The sequence below is a fragment of the Triticum urartu genome, chromosome 4A, assembly GCF_056163025.1.
Source record: "Triticum urartu cultivar PI428250 chromosome 4A, HENAU_Tu73, whole genome shotgun sequence".
Classification (NCBI taxonomy): domain Eukaryota; kingdom Viridiplantae; phylum Streptophyta; class Magnoliopsida; order Poales; family Poaceae; genus Triticum; species Triticum urartu.
The window spans coordinates 523,630,221-523,647,378 of record NC_141876.1 but is presented as its reverse complement, the minus strand read 5'-3'; the positions used below and the strand labels follow the sequence as shown (position 1 = coordinate 523,647,378).

The 17,158-nt window shown below is 48.6% G+C and overlaps 1 pseudogene; it reads left to right on the top strand.

Annotated features, from left to right (window-relative positions):
• The window catches only part of LOC147976389 (uncharacterized), a 29,381-nt pseudogene extending 12,683 nt beyond the window's left edge, over positions 1–16,698 (top strand).
• The last annotated feature ends 460 nt before the right edge of the window (positions 16,699–17,158 follow it).

Below are 17,158 nucleotides of genomic sequence, written 5' to 3'. Positions count from 1 at the left end.
ACCACCAGTCTAGTAGTCTTGAGTTTGTTAGGAAGCCGTCGCCTCTTTGCTTTCAGTTCTACACCGGCTCTGCTCCCTGAGGCAGCGCCGGTCTCAGTCTCAGCGCCGGTCTCGATGCCAGTCTGAGTCTCAGCGCCGGTCTCAGTCTCAGCACCGGTCTCAGTCTCAACGTCGTTCTCGATGCCGGTCTGAGTCTCAGCGCCAGTCTCAGTCTCAACACCGGTCTGCGTGTTGGTCTCAGTCCCCGATGCCACCGGTTGATCGTCGGCAAGGATAAAAAATTCGTCTGCCACCCGGTAGACGTCGTCGCAATCACCAGAACCCTGTCCTTCACCGTTGCTAGCCATGTTTCCTACGATTAAATCTAGTAAATTAATTCTAGACCTAATAAAATGAATAATGACATACAAAAGGCCTATGTTTTGTAGGAACATTGACTCCTTCCTGGTGCGGCAAATCCCGGGCACTCGATATGTCCTAGTTTGTAGCACAAGTCATGCCGAAATTCACGGAAAATTTCGGCATGACCTTTGCTAAAAAGTGGACAAATCAAGAACCTGAAATTTGCCATAATGGAAATGAATCAACACTCCGGAAAAACATAGGCCACTCAGCTTCATTCCCTGGAAACAACAAAAGGCCACTTGGGCACAATCGAAACATGGGCAAACACAATTGAGGAATTTGCATATATCCTAACCACTTCAAATTTGCATGTCCTATAGCGTTTGACACTTCAAGAAAATCTACACAAATCATACATGCTCTCTCAAACTCAATTCAAAACCAAATATAGATTATATTTAGTTAACTACTGAACTAAACTTTACTCTAAACTAAACCCTACTGCCCTAATTAACATCTAGTTAAACAAACTCAATTCAAAAACTAAACCTTACTGAACTAATTAACATCTACATTATCTACTACTTAACATCGTCTATTATTACCCTAACTAAGAAACATCAACATTATCTACTACTTAATATTAACATCTATTAACTAAAAAGGATGGGTTGGGGGGCTTACAGAGAGGGGAGAGACGATGGCGGGGAGGTGCTTGGCGACGGAGGTAGGGGCGGGGTGGGCGGGCTCAAGATCGGGACGCGGCAGTCTTGGCGGGCTCGGGGGCGGTGAGGTCGAGGGCGGCGGCGGCGGCGGTGAGGTCGAGGGAGGCGAAGGTGAGGTCGAGGGCGGCCCGAGAGGCGGCGGCGGTGAGGCTGGGCGGCCTCGGGCGGCGGCCGTGAGCATGAGCGCGGCGTCGATGCTGGCAGGAGACGGCGGCGAAGTGGGGGCGACGGCGAAGTGGGGGAGACGGCGGCGAAGCGAGGGATCGATTTGGGGGAGAAGTGGTCGCTGGGGGGAAACCGTTTTTGCTTAAGTCAAAAGTAACGGTAGCGCGTTACAGAAAACGCGCTATAGCTAAGTTAGCTATAGCGCGTTTCAGAGAGCACGCTACTGCTACGTCTTCATCATTTTTTCCCTTTTTCATTTTTTTCTTTACATTTTATATTTTTTCCTTTCTCCTTTTTCTATTTCTGTCACTTTCATTTACTTCTCTATTCGTTTTTCATTTCATTTTCTTTTCGTTAGCAGTACCGATTTACACATAAATGTGCTGCTATAAGTTTATTAGCGGTAGCGCGGTTTTTGGAAGATCGCTACTACTATGTGTAGCCCATCGGCTAAGTGATTGGACTTTTAGTAGTAGTGAGTTTTCGGTGAGATGCGCTACTGATATATGTCCATCTGCAGCGCGCTGCTGCTATCTATCAGTAGCGTGCTCTTTTAATAAGCGCTACTGCTAAAGTTCTGTGTATAACGTTTTCCCTAGTAGTGCACCATGTGTGTGGTGCGCCAATTGTTAGCAGTGGCGCACCAGTGGATAGTGCGCCAGTACTAGTTAATGGCGCACTATCCACTGGTGTGCCACTACTAACATGTTTTTTTATTATTTTTTTCAAAACTAGTAATGGCGCACCACACACCAGGTGCGCCATTAGTAACCCTGGTTACTAATGGCGCATTTTTAGGTGGTGCGCCATTGGTAACCTGGGAGCAGCTAGATATTTTGGATAGCCACCTACCACAATCACTTTCCCCATTTCATTCTCTCCACCTCTACCAAGCTTGGTCTCGGCTGCCTCCTCCTCCTCACCTCATTTGCACCATAGATTCACCCAAATTAAGTGGTTAAATTTTCTTTTTTGATAGGTAAGTAAGGGGAAAGCTTTCTTTATGTTCTAGATCTACTTTTTTGTCCCTCCAACAACGTACACACTTTTTATGGCCTAGATCTACGTATGTTTGTGGTGTTGCATATGTTTGTGTTTGTAGGTACCGGTATTTGAAATGCGATAGTTGCCAATATTTTGTCGGAATGTTGATTCATTTCCGTTTCGGTGAGAATTTGGAACTATGCATTATTTTTGGTCCTATTTTTAGGCAAAGTCATGCCAAATTTTTTTTGGTTCTAAAATATCATTTTGCTCTACCCCGCAGGCGACCATTGTCCGCACAATGATCGAAGGCATCATGAGTAGGTTTTTGAGCTCCGCGAAGGCCGAGATGCTTCAAAAGAACGAGACGGAGATAAGATGTCCGTGTCGAAGATGCAAGCTAAAGAGCCTTATGGACCCAAATTCCATACAGGTGCGGGACCACCTGCTCTTGCGTGGTTTCATGGATGGCTATTGGTGGCAAGGTGATGAAGATGACTATGAAGTCGTCCATGGGGGCCGGGCAAGAAATGAGGAAGGGCAGCAAGACAACCGCGGCGAGGGCGGGCGAGAAGACGAAGAATCTCCAGGACATGATCACGAAGTAGATGCCGTACACAGTCATCATGTAGAATATGCTGGACATGATGATGAGGAAGATCAATATGGAGGGCATGATCATGAAGATGAAGATGCCGGAGCAGACAACGATGGACCATCGATGGGCTGGGTGCAAGACCCTCATATTCAAGAGCTGCTTCTCAAGTAGACGGATAACGCAAGAGCTGCCACCCGAGAGAAAGCCAAGCTGGATCAACTGGATATAGACGCGGTTACTCCATTGTATGAAGGATGCAGGCCCGAGGATACCCGCCTGAAAGTAATGCTCATGGCTCTGGAGATGAAGGTAAAACACAAAATGACTGACGCATGCTTCGACGAGAACATGTCATTCTGGCACGAACGTCTTCCCAAGGGGAACAAGTGCTCGACCAGTTTCGAGGAGGCGAAAAAAATCATATGTCCTCTGGATTTACCGCACGTGAAATACCATGTGTGCATGAACAATTGCATCATTTATCAGGACGAGCATGCGGAGTCTACCATATGTCCGGTGTGCGGCGTCACTCGATACAAGAAGAGGAAGAAAGCTCCTCGAAAAGTGGTGTGGTACCTTCCAATCACTCCTCGTCTGCAGCGGTATTTCATGGACCCTAAGCTAGCAAAGCTCTTGCGTTGGCACGCAGATAGGGAGAAGAAGAAGTGAGAAGATGACGGAAATGATTCGGAGATAAATAAAAAAGACAAGATGCTGAGTCACCCTAAGGATGCGAGCCAGTGGCAAGCGTTCAACTTCGAACACCCAGAATTTGGGGACGATCCAAGGAACATCGTGCCGGGTGCGAGCACCAATGGAGTCAATCCGTTTGGCTGCTAGAGAAGCACACATAGCACCTGGCCTGTGTTTATGTGGATGTACAACCTTCCCCCTAGTTGTGCATGAAGAGGAAGTACATTCACATGAGTATGCTAATTGAAGGGCTGAAACAACTAGGGAACGACATCAATCTGTATCTGGGCTGCCGAAAGAGGAGCTAGACACGTTGTGGAAAGTGCCAGCCAATACGTGGGACGCCGCAGAGAAATAATATTTCCCTATGAGAGCCGCAGTGCTCACAACGGTGCACGACTATCTCGGTTAAGGATATGTCGCGGGGCAGGTGGTCCACAGATTTTCTGCATGCGTCAGGTGCATGGATGACACAACGTATCGCCAGCTAGATAGAGTTCTCGGGTCTTCGAAAACCGTGTTCATGGGACATCGAAGGTGGCTTCATGACGATGACTCATGGAGAAAACGCAAGGATCTGTTTGATGGTGAAACCGAACCCCGAAGACGCCCGCGTACGAGGAGCGACGAGGAAATAGACAAGCTGCTGAAAAATAGGAAAGAGTGCCCACCGCCAGGAAAGAAGCGAAAGGCGCCAGAGCCGGGAAAGAAGCGAAAGGCGCCAGAGCCGCTGCTGAAGGTATGGAAAACGAGGTCTGTTTTCTGGGACTTGCCGTACTGGAAGATCCTCCGTGTGCCTCACAGCCTTGATGTCATCCATATCATGAAGAACGTGTGCGAGAGTCTGCTTGGTAGCCTGCTCAACATGCCAGAGAGGACCAAAGATGGGCCGAAAGCAAGGGCAGACTTGAAATCAATGGGCATCAAGGAGGAGCTTCACGCTAATGATGATGATGATGATGATGATGAGGCGAAGGACACGAAAAGTCATTGCAAAGGCAAAAAGGCCAAGAAGATCGGAAATGACTGCCCTCCCGCGTGCTTCACTCTAAGTCAGGAGGAGATCGAGCAGTTTTTCACCTGCCTCGTAGGAGTAAAACTTCCTTACGGTTACGCGGGGAAGATAAGAAGATACCTAGACTCAGCGAAGCAGAAGTTCAGCGGGATGCAGTCTCACGACTGTCACGTGCTGATGACGCAGATACTTCCAGTTGCAATCTGTGGGATCATGGACGCGCACATCCGTGAAACGCTATTTGGCCTATGCAACTTTTTCGACGTCATCTCTCGGAAGTCGGTTGGCGTGAGGCAACTCAAAAGGCTACACGAAGAGATCGTGGTGATACTATGCGAGCTTGAGATGTACTTCCCGCCCGCATTCTTCGACGTTATGGTGCATCTGCTGGTCCATATCGTGGAGGATATCATCCAACTCGGGTCGACGTTCCTGCACAGCATGATGACGTTCGAAAGGATGAATGGTGTCATCAAAGGATACGTTCGCAACATGTCACGTCCAGAGGGAAGCATAGCCAGGGGCTTTCTGACCGAAGAGTGCATCTCCTACTGCACGAATTATCTAGGCATCGAGAACCCCGTTGGTCTGCCCGTCAACAGGCACCTCGGCAGGCTCGCTGGATGGGGTCACCACGAGGGTTGCCGCGAAATGCATGTCGACTTCGAGGGTCGACTCGCCGACTTTGAAAGAGCAAACCTAGTCGTGCTACAACACATAGACGTGGTCGATCCTTGGGTGGTAGAGCACAAAACCTTTATTGAGAAGATGTACAATGACCGAGGCCAACAGAGGATGAACGGAGATATAATCAAAGAGCACAACTCATGTTTCACGCGTTGGTTCAAGGAGAAGCTTCTGTCGTACCCTTTACATGAGGATTCTTCCGCAGAAGAAAAACTCATATTCGCCTTGTCACAGGGCGCCGAGCACTACCTGATGACCTATGAGGCGTATGATATCAACGGCTACACATTCTACACCGAGGCAAGGACATGAAGAGCGATGGTTATCAGAACTCTGGGGTAACGATGGAATCCTACACGGTAACGACAAGGACAGATACTACGGAAGGATCTAGGAGATCTGGGAGCTGAGCTACGCTGGAGAGAAGGTCCCGATGTTCCATGTCAGATGGTCCAAGAGCGTCCTAAAATAAGACCGGTATTTCACCACCATGGTTATACCCGAAGCCAAATCCAAGACCGCGGGTGCAAACTCACCGCAAAAAATGAGCCGTGGGTACTGGCTTCCCAAGTGGACCAATGCTTCTTCATTGCCGACCCGTCAAAGCCCAGTCGCGTTGTCGTTAGGAGAGGCAAAAGGAAGATCATCGGAATGGATGGAGTCGCCAATGAGCAAGACTTCGATAAGTACGGCGACCCGAAGATGGAACATGACGACGACGATGAAGTGCCATACACCACATGTGTGTGTGTGTGCTATCCATCTCGCTAACCCTCCCTCACCAGATCCACCTCGCCGCACACCCGTCCTCTCCACCGCCGACGTCCGCCCGCGCCCGCTCCACCGCCGCCGCCCTGCCTCCTCGGGCCCCCCTCCCCACTTGCCCCCTCAGGCTTCCCCTTGCCCTCCCCGGCCCAGTAGCGAGCAGAGCCCTGAAAGCCTCGCCGTCATCGCCTCATCCTGGACAACCGTCAAGGTCGACGGGATCTCACTCCTCGCCGTCAGATCCTCCACAGTCCATAGGCGTCAGCCCGTAAGCTATCTCCCACCTTCCCCGTCTCTTCTTGATTCTTGGTTAACTTGGGTTGGATAGATCCTTAGCTCCATTCTTGCTATTGCCTTCTCCCCCCTTTAATGGATTGGATGGTGATTCCTGGTGCCGGCGTGCAGGGACGCCTTGAACCTTTCTCAGTTTTGTCAGTCGCGGTCATCCTCCTCTCCGAGCAGCTCCAGTCTCCTCTGGACCACGGACTACTTCTTCCTCGACCGCTGACCGCCATTGACTTCCTCTCGCCTCCTAGCCGGCCTGCTCCATCCGTCCAACCCCGTCACCAACGGCAAGGTGAGGAGTCATCGATCTTTGCTTGTTGCTTGGTGGTTTTGCTTGCTTTTGTTGCTTGTTGCTGCTGGCCTTAAGCTACAGGTAAATGAGAGAAAGAAAGCTAGAAATGGCCATGTTTCAGTACCATTTCATTTACTTGATGATATTGTGCATTGAAACTTACAATGGTTTTTCAACACCCACTAGTACTACTACTGCTACTGTAAATTTGAAAAAGAACTGTAGTATATGTTGCATGAACCAAAATGCTATTTTTTTACTATGTCCTAGAAGCAAGCATGGGCTCTTGGTTTCATTATAGCACGGTCTTCAAAATTGGTAATTTGCATAAGAGGAAGCACTGCTCACAATGAATCTGCCATTGTAGGTAGGTAGTTGATGTGCATATCAGAATCATGTGCGTATCAAAATCATGAATCTGCACAATGTAAATAAAAAATGCTCATAGTAGGTAGTTGGATGCCCTTGGCCTTCTGTTTTCTCAAGCTTACAGCCTGGATCCATAAGAACAGCAAGTCTACTGTTAACTATTCTTGCTGGCTCTGATTTACTGTTTGTTTGACCTCTCATTGGGTCTTCATGTCACACGGGTTTAATCCCCAAATTATTTGGTGACCTTGCTTACCTCCATATCCTCCTTTAGCTGGCACCAAAACCAAAAGGCAACCTGCACTAGTGATGTTGGTTTGCATAAATGACACAGAAAACTGCAAACTCTGAACTTCTTTCTTTTTGAAAATTAAAAGCGATAGCCGTAATCCGAGCTCTTCCAGATGGTGCCACCTCATTTTGCCCCGGGGAGGGTGGCATCAGGCACTACCATATATATTAGTGCAGGCTCATTGTCAGGTCATCAGCCATTCGGGATTATTACTATGCAAAATAATAATGAGAGACTCACTAGCTTCCTTGGTTAACATTCTGGTTGTAGTACCGCTTCTTTTTCTTGCTACTGCTGTTGTTGTTATTCTACTGATGTTGTGTTGTTATCTATTGCTGCTGGTTAATGTTCTTTGGAGGGTATGAGAAGAAGTAGAGCATTCAGTTCTGGCAATTTTATCTGCTTTGAGATGCTGCAGTTCATACGCACCTGCAACAACTCTCTGGAGTAAAATCTGCTTGTTCATACCCCTTTCTCCTGAAATGTTGATTAATTTCCGTTTCGGTTGAGAATGGGGCACTCCTAGGTCAAGAAAATTAGCAAAGGTCATGCCCAATTTTCTTGACCTAGAAGGTTCCCGATTCTCAACCGAAACAAAAATTAATCAACATGTATCTTGACATCAACCAACTTTCTGGTCTTGGAAAGCTACTCCTACTAGCTAGATGGAGATTTGTGCTATGCTATGGCACACACTAGTTAATTAATTAACCAAAACTAATCTCTGGTCAAAATGATGGGCTAATCATGATTAAATGATAGGAGAGGGATGCATGGCAGCTGCACCCATTGGAGTCATACATATATACAAAGCTATAAAAAGATTATACAATAGTAGTGATCTAGTGCTTTAGTGGTTGGATTAGTTTAGTATTTTTTCACACACTCAGACACCCTTGCGTGCCATGTGTGTGAGAGAGATAGTGAGAGGAGACAAGAAGGGGAGATTGAGTAGTGCTAACTGATAGTGAGAGGAGACACACTCAGACACCCTTGCTTGCCACTTGCCATATCAGTTGCCTGCCAAATCCACTACCACTGCCCTGATTAAATTATCTTAGATGATAACAATAACTAATTGTCGGCATCTATCTGTATCTATATCATATCAGTTGCTTCCACTTGGTAAAGGTGGATGCATGGCATGGCAATGCTAGCTAGATCAATTGCTTACTTACTAATTAATCAAATGATACGGCCGAGGTATCTTTAGGGGCACCTAGTGAGCTAGTATACTCCACATGACTGGCCAGTATTAAAACAAGTTAATTACACCACCATACGACCGACTAAACTCACAGCATTGTATCTTTGCAGCAACCAACTTTCTGGACACATCCCTCAAGAACTAGGTTACCTTGAGAACGTGGACTTGGACCTTAGCAACAACACACTAACAGGTTCCATCCCAAAACACCTAGGCAATATCACAAACATCTCTCAATTGTTCCTTGACAATAACCAACTTTTTGGCGACATTCCTCGAGAATTATGTTATTTGGTCAACTTAGAGATCTTGTTCCTTGACAATAACCAACGTTTTAACCAAACTTTTTTCCTATTTAGAGCGAACATGGCCCACAACGATGAGGTCGGCGGTTCGGGCAAGGCATTCTAGGAGCTGTCCCAGGAGATGGAGGAAGAACCTCACCGCTATGAGGACGTCGCAGAAGACACCGATCCCGACTACACAACCCCTAGTGGCGTCGGGGATGACACCACTGATGGTGCCACCGAGGATGCCACCACTGATGATGGCAGCGCACGCACAGATGGCAGCCAACCGAAGAAGCAATGGAAGGACCGGCGCCCGAACATGCTCGGCACCGTCAAGGAGGAATTTACTAAAGTGTCCTCCAGTGGGCATCCAACGACGCCCAAAGAATTAGTCAGTGGGTACGCGGGACAACTCGGGTGCATTCTTTGGAGCACTGTCTCGATAAACACCGAGAACCTAAGGCATCGTGACTGAGGGAATTTGCGCAACCTCCTCTTCACGAAGCTGCACGAACGATAAAAGTTCCCCGGTGACTTCGCAAACACATGCCTCTCAGGGAATAAAGTGAACAGTGCCGCCCTCACGAAGATGAGCATGACCCTGGCTATTTAGAGAGCCTCGGTGAAGAGAAGGATTCTAAGAGGTGATAGTTATGAGAAGATCAAGGAGACAAATCCTTCGATCAGCGAAGCTGACTACCTGGAGTTCAAGATCAAGTGCGAGAGCAACGCAACCGTGAATCAAGTCAGTGGGGGAAAGATATGCGGGACTTGAACTTAGGGGTCCACAAACTCGGTCTCGGCGGTTACAGAGTGGAGGAACCTATATGGGACAAGGAGGATGCGGAGCGTGCCGGGCAAGGCCTACCGCCCCTCTTCGATAAATACCGTGATAAGCAGACCAGGAACTATGTCAGGGCCCGGTAAAAGGTGGACCCGGTAACAAAGGAGCTTACCACGGATCTGAAGACCAAGGCGCTTGAGCTTGCTTTGGTAAGGAATACACCCCCGCATAATTAGCTCCATATGGTTGCATTCTAATTAATGAAGCCAAATTTCTAAATGGTTCATGTTCCTTCCGCAGGAAACCGAAAGCGGTAGCGCGGGGTCGTCTCAGAGCTCCCCTTGGGACACCACTTTAAATAGGGTGTTGAACGTAATGAAACATAAGGATAAGTTCAGTAAGCCGTCGTCAGCTGGTCGTGTGGCCGGCAAAGGCTTGTCCACGAAATGGTCGAAATACTATAACGTTGGGCCAAAGGAGAGAAAGACCAGCTCAGAAAGCCAGGAGCGCGAGGTTCAAGAACTCAAGGCACAAGTGGCGCAGATTCCGGAGATAGTCGAAGAGCAAGTGCGAGACCAACTGGGAGCGACGATCACCGCCATTATGCCTACCTTGCTTGAGGGGCTGCAGGCGTGGATTGCATCCGACCAACAGGGGCCGCCCCCGATTCCCAGCTTCACGGGCAGCAACTCGCACAACGCGCCGGCGGCACCATTGGTGTCTCCGGCGGAGGCGGCATTGGTGTCTCCGGCGTCGGCGCTGGCATTGGAGCTTAATGCACCCGGGTGTGGGAAGAATACGCCGGCCGGCACCTCGGCAGCAAGCGGCCCCTCCGTCACTTGGACGCCCGCCGTTGGCGGTGCCTCGACATTAGCCGAGCTCAATGCCATCACGGTAACTAAGCCTCTCGGCCGATGACTTCATCTCCTTGCCTTTGACTGGGCATCCCTGATTCCCTGCATGTTTTCGCAGGGCGCCGCCGATGTTCCATGCACTCTCCTGCACTTCGTGGGCGGCGAGTTGATTGATGTCGCCAAGGCCAGAATAGTTCAACCGGGCAACCGCCTGTTCCACGGTAATCCGATGCCACCCATCGTGTATAGCATTCAACTAGTTTGGGTGTTATGGGGCTGCGACGACTTGTTACCTCCGTATCGACCCCCTGGGGCCGACGAAGATGATGTGATGACCCTCAGCGCCTGCATAAGATGGTCCATGCTTTGGCCGAAGAGTCAGATTCGTTTGGGGGCGGGAGACACCACCCCACAGACAACACCGCCAGTCGTGCCGTCGCCAAGCCATGGCAAGACCGCCGCAACGCTATCGCCGTCCGCTGATCCGGACATGCATATGGCACATGATCTGGACGACGACGACGGTACATTTACCAGGGTCGATAAGTACTTCAACGAACATGGGTACGGTGACGAATTCTTGGGGCCTCCTTTTCAAGAACCCAACCCTGCAAAAGAAGATCGCGATCTAACTGGTACCGCGGAGAAACCCAATTTCAATAGGCGTCGTCTGGCGTTCAGTTCTCAGGAGACGCCTCCAGCTGCCACCTTCACCGAGCCTCAGATAGCCGAGGTGCGAAATATTATCAGCCCCAACACACTCAAGAAGGTGGCCTCTAAGCAGAACTCGATCCCATTATAGCAGAAGAAGCAGAAGGGACGGAAAAGAAAGAATAACAAGGGTGCGAGCCAGCCGGCACCGAGTATGATCCGTGCTTAGGACGACCACCTTCACCTAAGGATATCTCGAGGAGGGTGCATGTGGCGGGTAGGCCGATGCTACCGACTAATCTGCTCAATGCTGCAACCGGTGCTATGCGGAGTCTGCATGACAGTGTTATTTCTTTGGAGAAGCGGCGTCTCTCCGAGAATGATGTGGCATACCCGGTTTTCGTGGCCAAGGTGCCAGAGGGCAAGGGCTTTGTCGATAGCACCATCGGGGGTATGATCGTCCTGCGGTTTGATGACATCTTCGCTATGTTTAACCTTCATCCGCTGCACTACACCTTCATTTGGCTATTTTCGCTCAGTATGGAGATGCGGATCATTAGAGACAAGACCCCAGACATCGTGATAGTCGACCCCTCCTACATGCATGCCAAGATCTTGGGCAGCGCTGGGGACCAGCAAGTCGCGAGTTCATACCTCGAAAGCGTCATTCTGGCGAACCCAGATAAGGATAACTTCCTCGTGCCTTACTTTCCTGAGTAAGTCATCCCCTCACCGCCCCATAATATATGATTTCTTAGATTTCGATCATTCTATTTTTTCTAACATTCCGTGTTTTGTGCAGTGACACATGTTGCACACTCATCCTCTTAAGCCTAAATTATTCCATGGCCACGTATTTCGATTCGGACCTTCAATTGAAGAAAGACTACACAAATATTAAGAAAGTTCTTGATGATGTTCTCCCCGGCTACGCCAAATCTGGAGGCACCTTCAGGAGGCCAATTTTTAGGTACGGCAAGCACGTGTTCACCCACGTAACGACGTTCCCCTGCGTCAAGCAGCCGCCTGGCAGTCAGAAGGATGCCTACTACTTCCTCCATCACATGCGGGCGATCGTACGGGACCATAATCACCTTCTGCTACTAAATAGACTCAAAGATTGGGCCGCACGCTTGTCGGCAATCCAGGACTCGGACCTCAGACAAGAATTCTTTCGCATCCAGTCGGAGTTTGCGGAAATCATCCATCAAGATGTCCTTCGTACCTCGGGGCAGTTCTATCTCAAATATCAACCGTCCAACAGTGAAATAGAAACAACGCTACAAATGCAGGCTGACAACGATCGCGATTTCATGACCATCACGAAAGACGGCGGCTTCATCCACGCTCCGGTTCCTGAGTCAGAGTCGAAAGTAATGATGCTATGTAGTTCTGAAATATCGATTAGCTCATGTTGTAATTAAACTTTAATAAACTTGTATGTCTCTTTAGTTTGGACAGTCGTTCAACTTATATGTAATCGATGCTATTTATTAGTAGGACCATGAATCATGCTATTAATGTGTTGCTTTTCTCTTCCGATCCTAACGTTTTGTTTGTCTAGTGCATAGAGATGCCGTCGTATGTCGTGTACAAGGGTAAGGTTCCCGGAGTCTATGACGACTGGAAGGAGTGTCGGAGACAGGTTCGCCATTTCAACGGTAACAGTTACAAAGGGTACTCCACTAGGGCAGAGGCGGAAGCTAGATACGCCCGCTATCTAGCGGGAGAGAGGAGGGAGCGGAGGAGGAACTGGATGAAGACCAGTTTCATCGCGATGATGCTCATCGTGACCGCAGCTCTCTTCTATGTGATGGTAGTTTAGATAATCGATATCGACTTTGTAATGTGACGACAAACTCGCTACTCGTGGTCTCGAGACTTGTAATGTTCTAACTTTGTTCGATATTTTGAATTCAGAGACTAATATGATGAATTGTATTCGGAGACTAATCTTCTATTGTATTCGATAAATCTGTTGTTTATATGTTGTGCTGTTTATATTCTGTGTTGTAATGTATTTTGTAACCTGTGCAAATATCAGAAAAAAATCCTAATATTTATAGTAGTGGCGCACCTTGTTGAGCATTAGTGGAGCACCAGGACTAAATACCAGTGGCGCATTACGGGGCATAGTAATGGCGCACTTGGGGGTATACGTGAAGGTAAATATGCGCCCTAGGAGGCATAGTAATGGCGCACGGCCAGATGCGACACTATTATCGGGTATACTAATGGCGCACCAGAGGTGTGCCATTAGTATTTGTTACTAGTGGCATGATAATAGTGGCGCACCTGCATCATTAATGTCCAAAATAGATGTGACACTAACAGACCTTTTTCTAGTAGTGATTGTCTGGGAAACTTGGGTGCCACCCAAGATTAAAATCCTTTTGTGGGAGGCCATTAGAGGCCGCCTGCCGGCGGCTAATCAGATTCGCAAAAGCAATAGTCCTAGGTCCGACCGTTGTGCCCTCTGTAGTTCATTGGAAAACTTGGACCATATATGTTTTGGCTGTGTTCTTGCTAAGCTGGCCTGGTCTTGTATTCGTGAGAGGATGGGAGTGTCTTGGGCTCAATCCTCATTCGCCGAGCTTAGGCCTCTCGTCTCTGGCTTGTCGGGGTAAAAGAAACGGCTTTTGGGTTCTCAGCGTTTTACTGGGCGATGTGGATTATCAGAAATAAATTCACTATTGAGCATATTTTTTCTAACTGGCCGGCTGAGTGCTTGTTTAAAATATTGATCTTTCTATCACAGTGGAATTTACTGACTAAGGAAGCTGACCGTGATGCTTTGGAGAGCTGATTTCAAGAGCTCCTGCGTCTGCCCCTTCCCTCGTGCAACAACATGGCGCTTCTTGAGGCTCTGGTGTCCTCTTACCACTATGTTTTGGCTTGTTAGGTTGTCGGCCTGTGTGCCGTTTTGTTTTTGGACTGTTGGCGCTGTATTGTTGGTTAAACTTAGCCCTTCTATGACTGTTCTTGTTGGTGTGGTTATGTGGGTGTTACTCTGTCTAATGTTTTATTTATAAAGTCGGTTTTATGCCTTTTCTCTGAAAAAATAATGTGGACGGGCAAAAACAAAATAGGAAGGAAAAAAATACACAAAAACAAAAAATTATGCTCAGAGTAAATAGGAATGAAGGTAGTACAACACTATTTATTTTTTATAATAGTTTGAATTGCTTACTACATTGTATGCATGCATGAATCAGTTATCAGTATACATTTGTGTCGCTGCAATTGACATAGTGAAGCGCCGATACCATTGCTAAGAGCATCTTCAACCGTGGTTGTAAAATACACGTGCGCTCTAAACATGGGTTTTAGCGCGTGTGGAGCCGTTTCGTACACTCCAGCGGGCGCGGGATATTCAGGCGCGCGGGAAAAAGCGGTCGGGCGCGCGCTAGTTTTGGCGTGCGGCATCCGGTGCGCTTTATAATCCAGCGCCCTCCCACCGCTGCCCGCCTCACCACGCGGCCTCTGCTCTCTTCCCCTTGTCTCTCCGCTCTTTCTCGCCTCGCCGCCGCCGCGCCACCGGGGAACTTCGGGCTACCATGGCGTCCACGCGCGTCCCTCCCGCACCTTCTTCGCCGAGATCCGGTCCGGCGAGATTGAAAGCACAAGTGCTCCCTTGGTGGTTTTGGTAATTAATGTCAACATATCTCTTGTTGGACTAACACTTTTACCTAGTATGTTTCAGATAAATTCAACAATGGAGTGGCATGGACTAGAGGATGTGGAACCCCTTCAAGATGCTAAGGGCAAATGATTGGCTCAAGCTTCAAGATCAAGACTCTGCATTTTCTATTTTAGTGATCCAAGATCACATTGAGTCTATAGGAAAGCCAATACTATTAAGAAGGGATGAGGTGTTGCTTAATGGCTTGCTTGGTCAAAGTGCTTAGTGATATGCTCCAAAGCCCTCAACCACTTTCTCACTTTCAAATATGCCCCACACCAAATATCCAACTCGGCCCCACCGACTCTTTCTATCCGGAGCCACCGAGTTCAGTTGACATAGCCACTGCCAGAAACCCTAATCAGTTCGGTCACACCGATGGGATCTCGGTCTCACCGAGATGGGCTTGCAAACTCTCTGTTACCTGTTGCAATATTTTCGGTCCCACCGAGATATGTAATCAGCCCCACCGAGTTTGCTTGGCCAACTCTCTGTTTCGCTTATTACCCAAATCGGTCCCACCGAGTTTGAGTAATCGGTCAAACCGAGTTTTGGATTTACCCTGACCCTAGCACATCGGTCCTACCGAGTTGATCCAGTCGGTCCCACCGAAAATCCCAACGGTCACTAGGTTTGCTGAATCGGTTCGACCGAGTATAACCATTCGGTCCCACCGAGTTTGGCAAATTGTGTGTAACGGTTATATTTTGTGTGGAGGCTATATATTACCCCTCCACCCACTCTTCATTCGTGGAGAGAGCCATCAGAAGATACCTACACTTTCAATACACATTTTCTGAGAGAGAACCACCTACACTTGTGTTGAGGTCAAGATATTCCATTCCAACCATATGAATCTTGATCTCTAGCCTTCCCAAGTTGCTTTCCACTCAAATCTTCTTTCCACAAAATTCAAATCATGTGAGAAAGAGTTGAGTGTTAGGGAGACTATCATTTGAAGCACAAGAGCAAGGAGTTCATCATCAACACACCATTTGTTACTTCTTGGAGAGTGGTGTCTCCTAGATTGGCTAGGTGTCACTTGGGAGCCTCCAACAAGATTGTGGAGTTGAACCAAGGAGTTTGTAAGGGCAAGGAGATCGCCTACTTCGTGAAAATCTACCGCTAGTGAGGCAAGTCCTTCGTGGGCGACGGCCGTGATGGAATAGACAATGTTGCTTCTTCATGAACCCTTCGTGGGTGGAGCCCTCCGTGGACTCGCGCAACCATTACCCTCCGTGGGTTGAAGTCTCCATCAACGTGGATGTACGATAGCATCACCTATCAGAACCACGGCAAAAACATCCGTGTCTCCAATTGCGTTTGAATACTCCAAACTCTTCTCCTTACATTCTTGCAAGTTGCATGCTTTACTTTCCGCTGCTCATATACTCATTGCATGCTTGCTTGATATGTATTGTGTTTGTTAAACTTGTTCTTAAACTCCACTTAAACTTAAGAATATTAAAAACTGCAACTTTTGGCACTTAGTGTCTAATCACCCCCCCCCCTCTAGACACCTCTTCTCGATCCTCTCAGAGATGCGCCTTGGCCTCGGCACGTTCGACACCGCCCACTAGGCCGCCTGCGCGTACGACGTGGCGGCGTGGTGCCTCCGGCGGCCTCGTAGGGAGATGAATTTCTCCGAGGTGGCGATGCGGGAGCAGGCGTAGGAGCTTGTGCCTTCCCCGTTGCTTGTCACCGACGAGGACCATCGCGACAACCGGAGGCGGGAGCGCCGCCTCGGTGTCGCTGAGATGGACGAGGAGGCCATGGTGGTGTGGCGCCAACGCTTTCCGCAGGACGTCGTCAACGAACGCGAATTCTATGCGTAAAGAAGAGCGGAGAAGAGGGCGGAGCGAGCCGCCTACCGCGAGGACAGGCGTACGCGGACGACGGCCGAGCTCTTCAATATCGATCTTGGAGAAGCGTCGACCTGGGACTCCAACAATGACCGGTATACTAACGCCTTCATTACGACGTCGGTGGAGTACATCACCAAGTCAGAGTCGTAGGGGGGAGGAGGACGACGACGATGACGACGAGTAGTAGTCAGAGTCGGAGTAGATGAACTATCTTGTTGAACTATTTATGTTGAACTATCCATATATCGTTTTATCTATCTATGCTATGAACTATCTATATTGAAATATCTTGGTTTTGCGTACGTATGTGTATCGCGCACTGTATTTTTTAGCGCTTCTGCTGAAGCGGCGCACGCGCAATTTTTTGCAGCGGCCGCTGAAGCCAACGCTCTGCGGCATGAAAAGTTGCTATTTCCGGTGCTGTAAAAAGTTATTTAGCGCGCCGCGCTGTTGTGCGCCTGATGGAGATGCTCTAAGACTCGAGAGAGTTAACACACCAACCCAACCGTGGTAACATGATACATGTCATGCATGCCATGCCATGAAGCGTAGCGATCGATTGCAAGCGGCGACCGAGGTAGGGTGTGTGATCGATCAATCAGGATGAGCT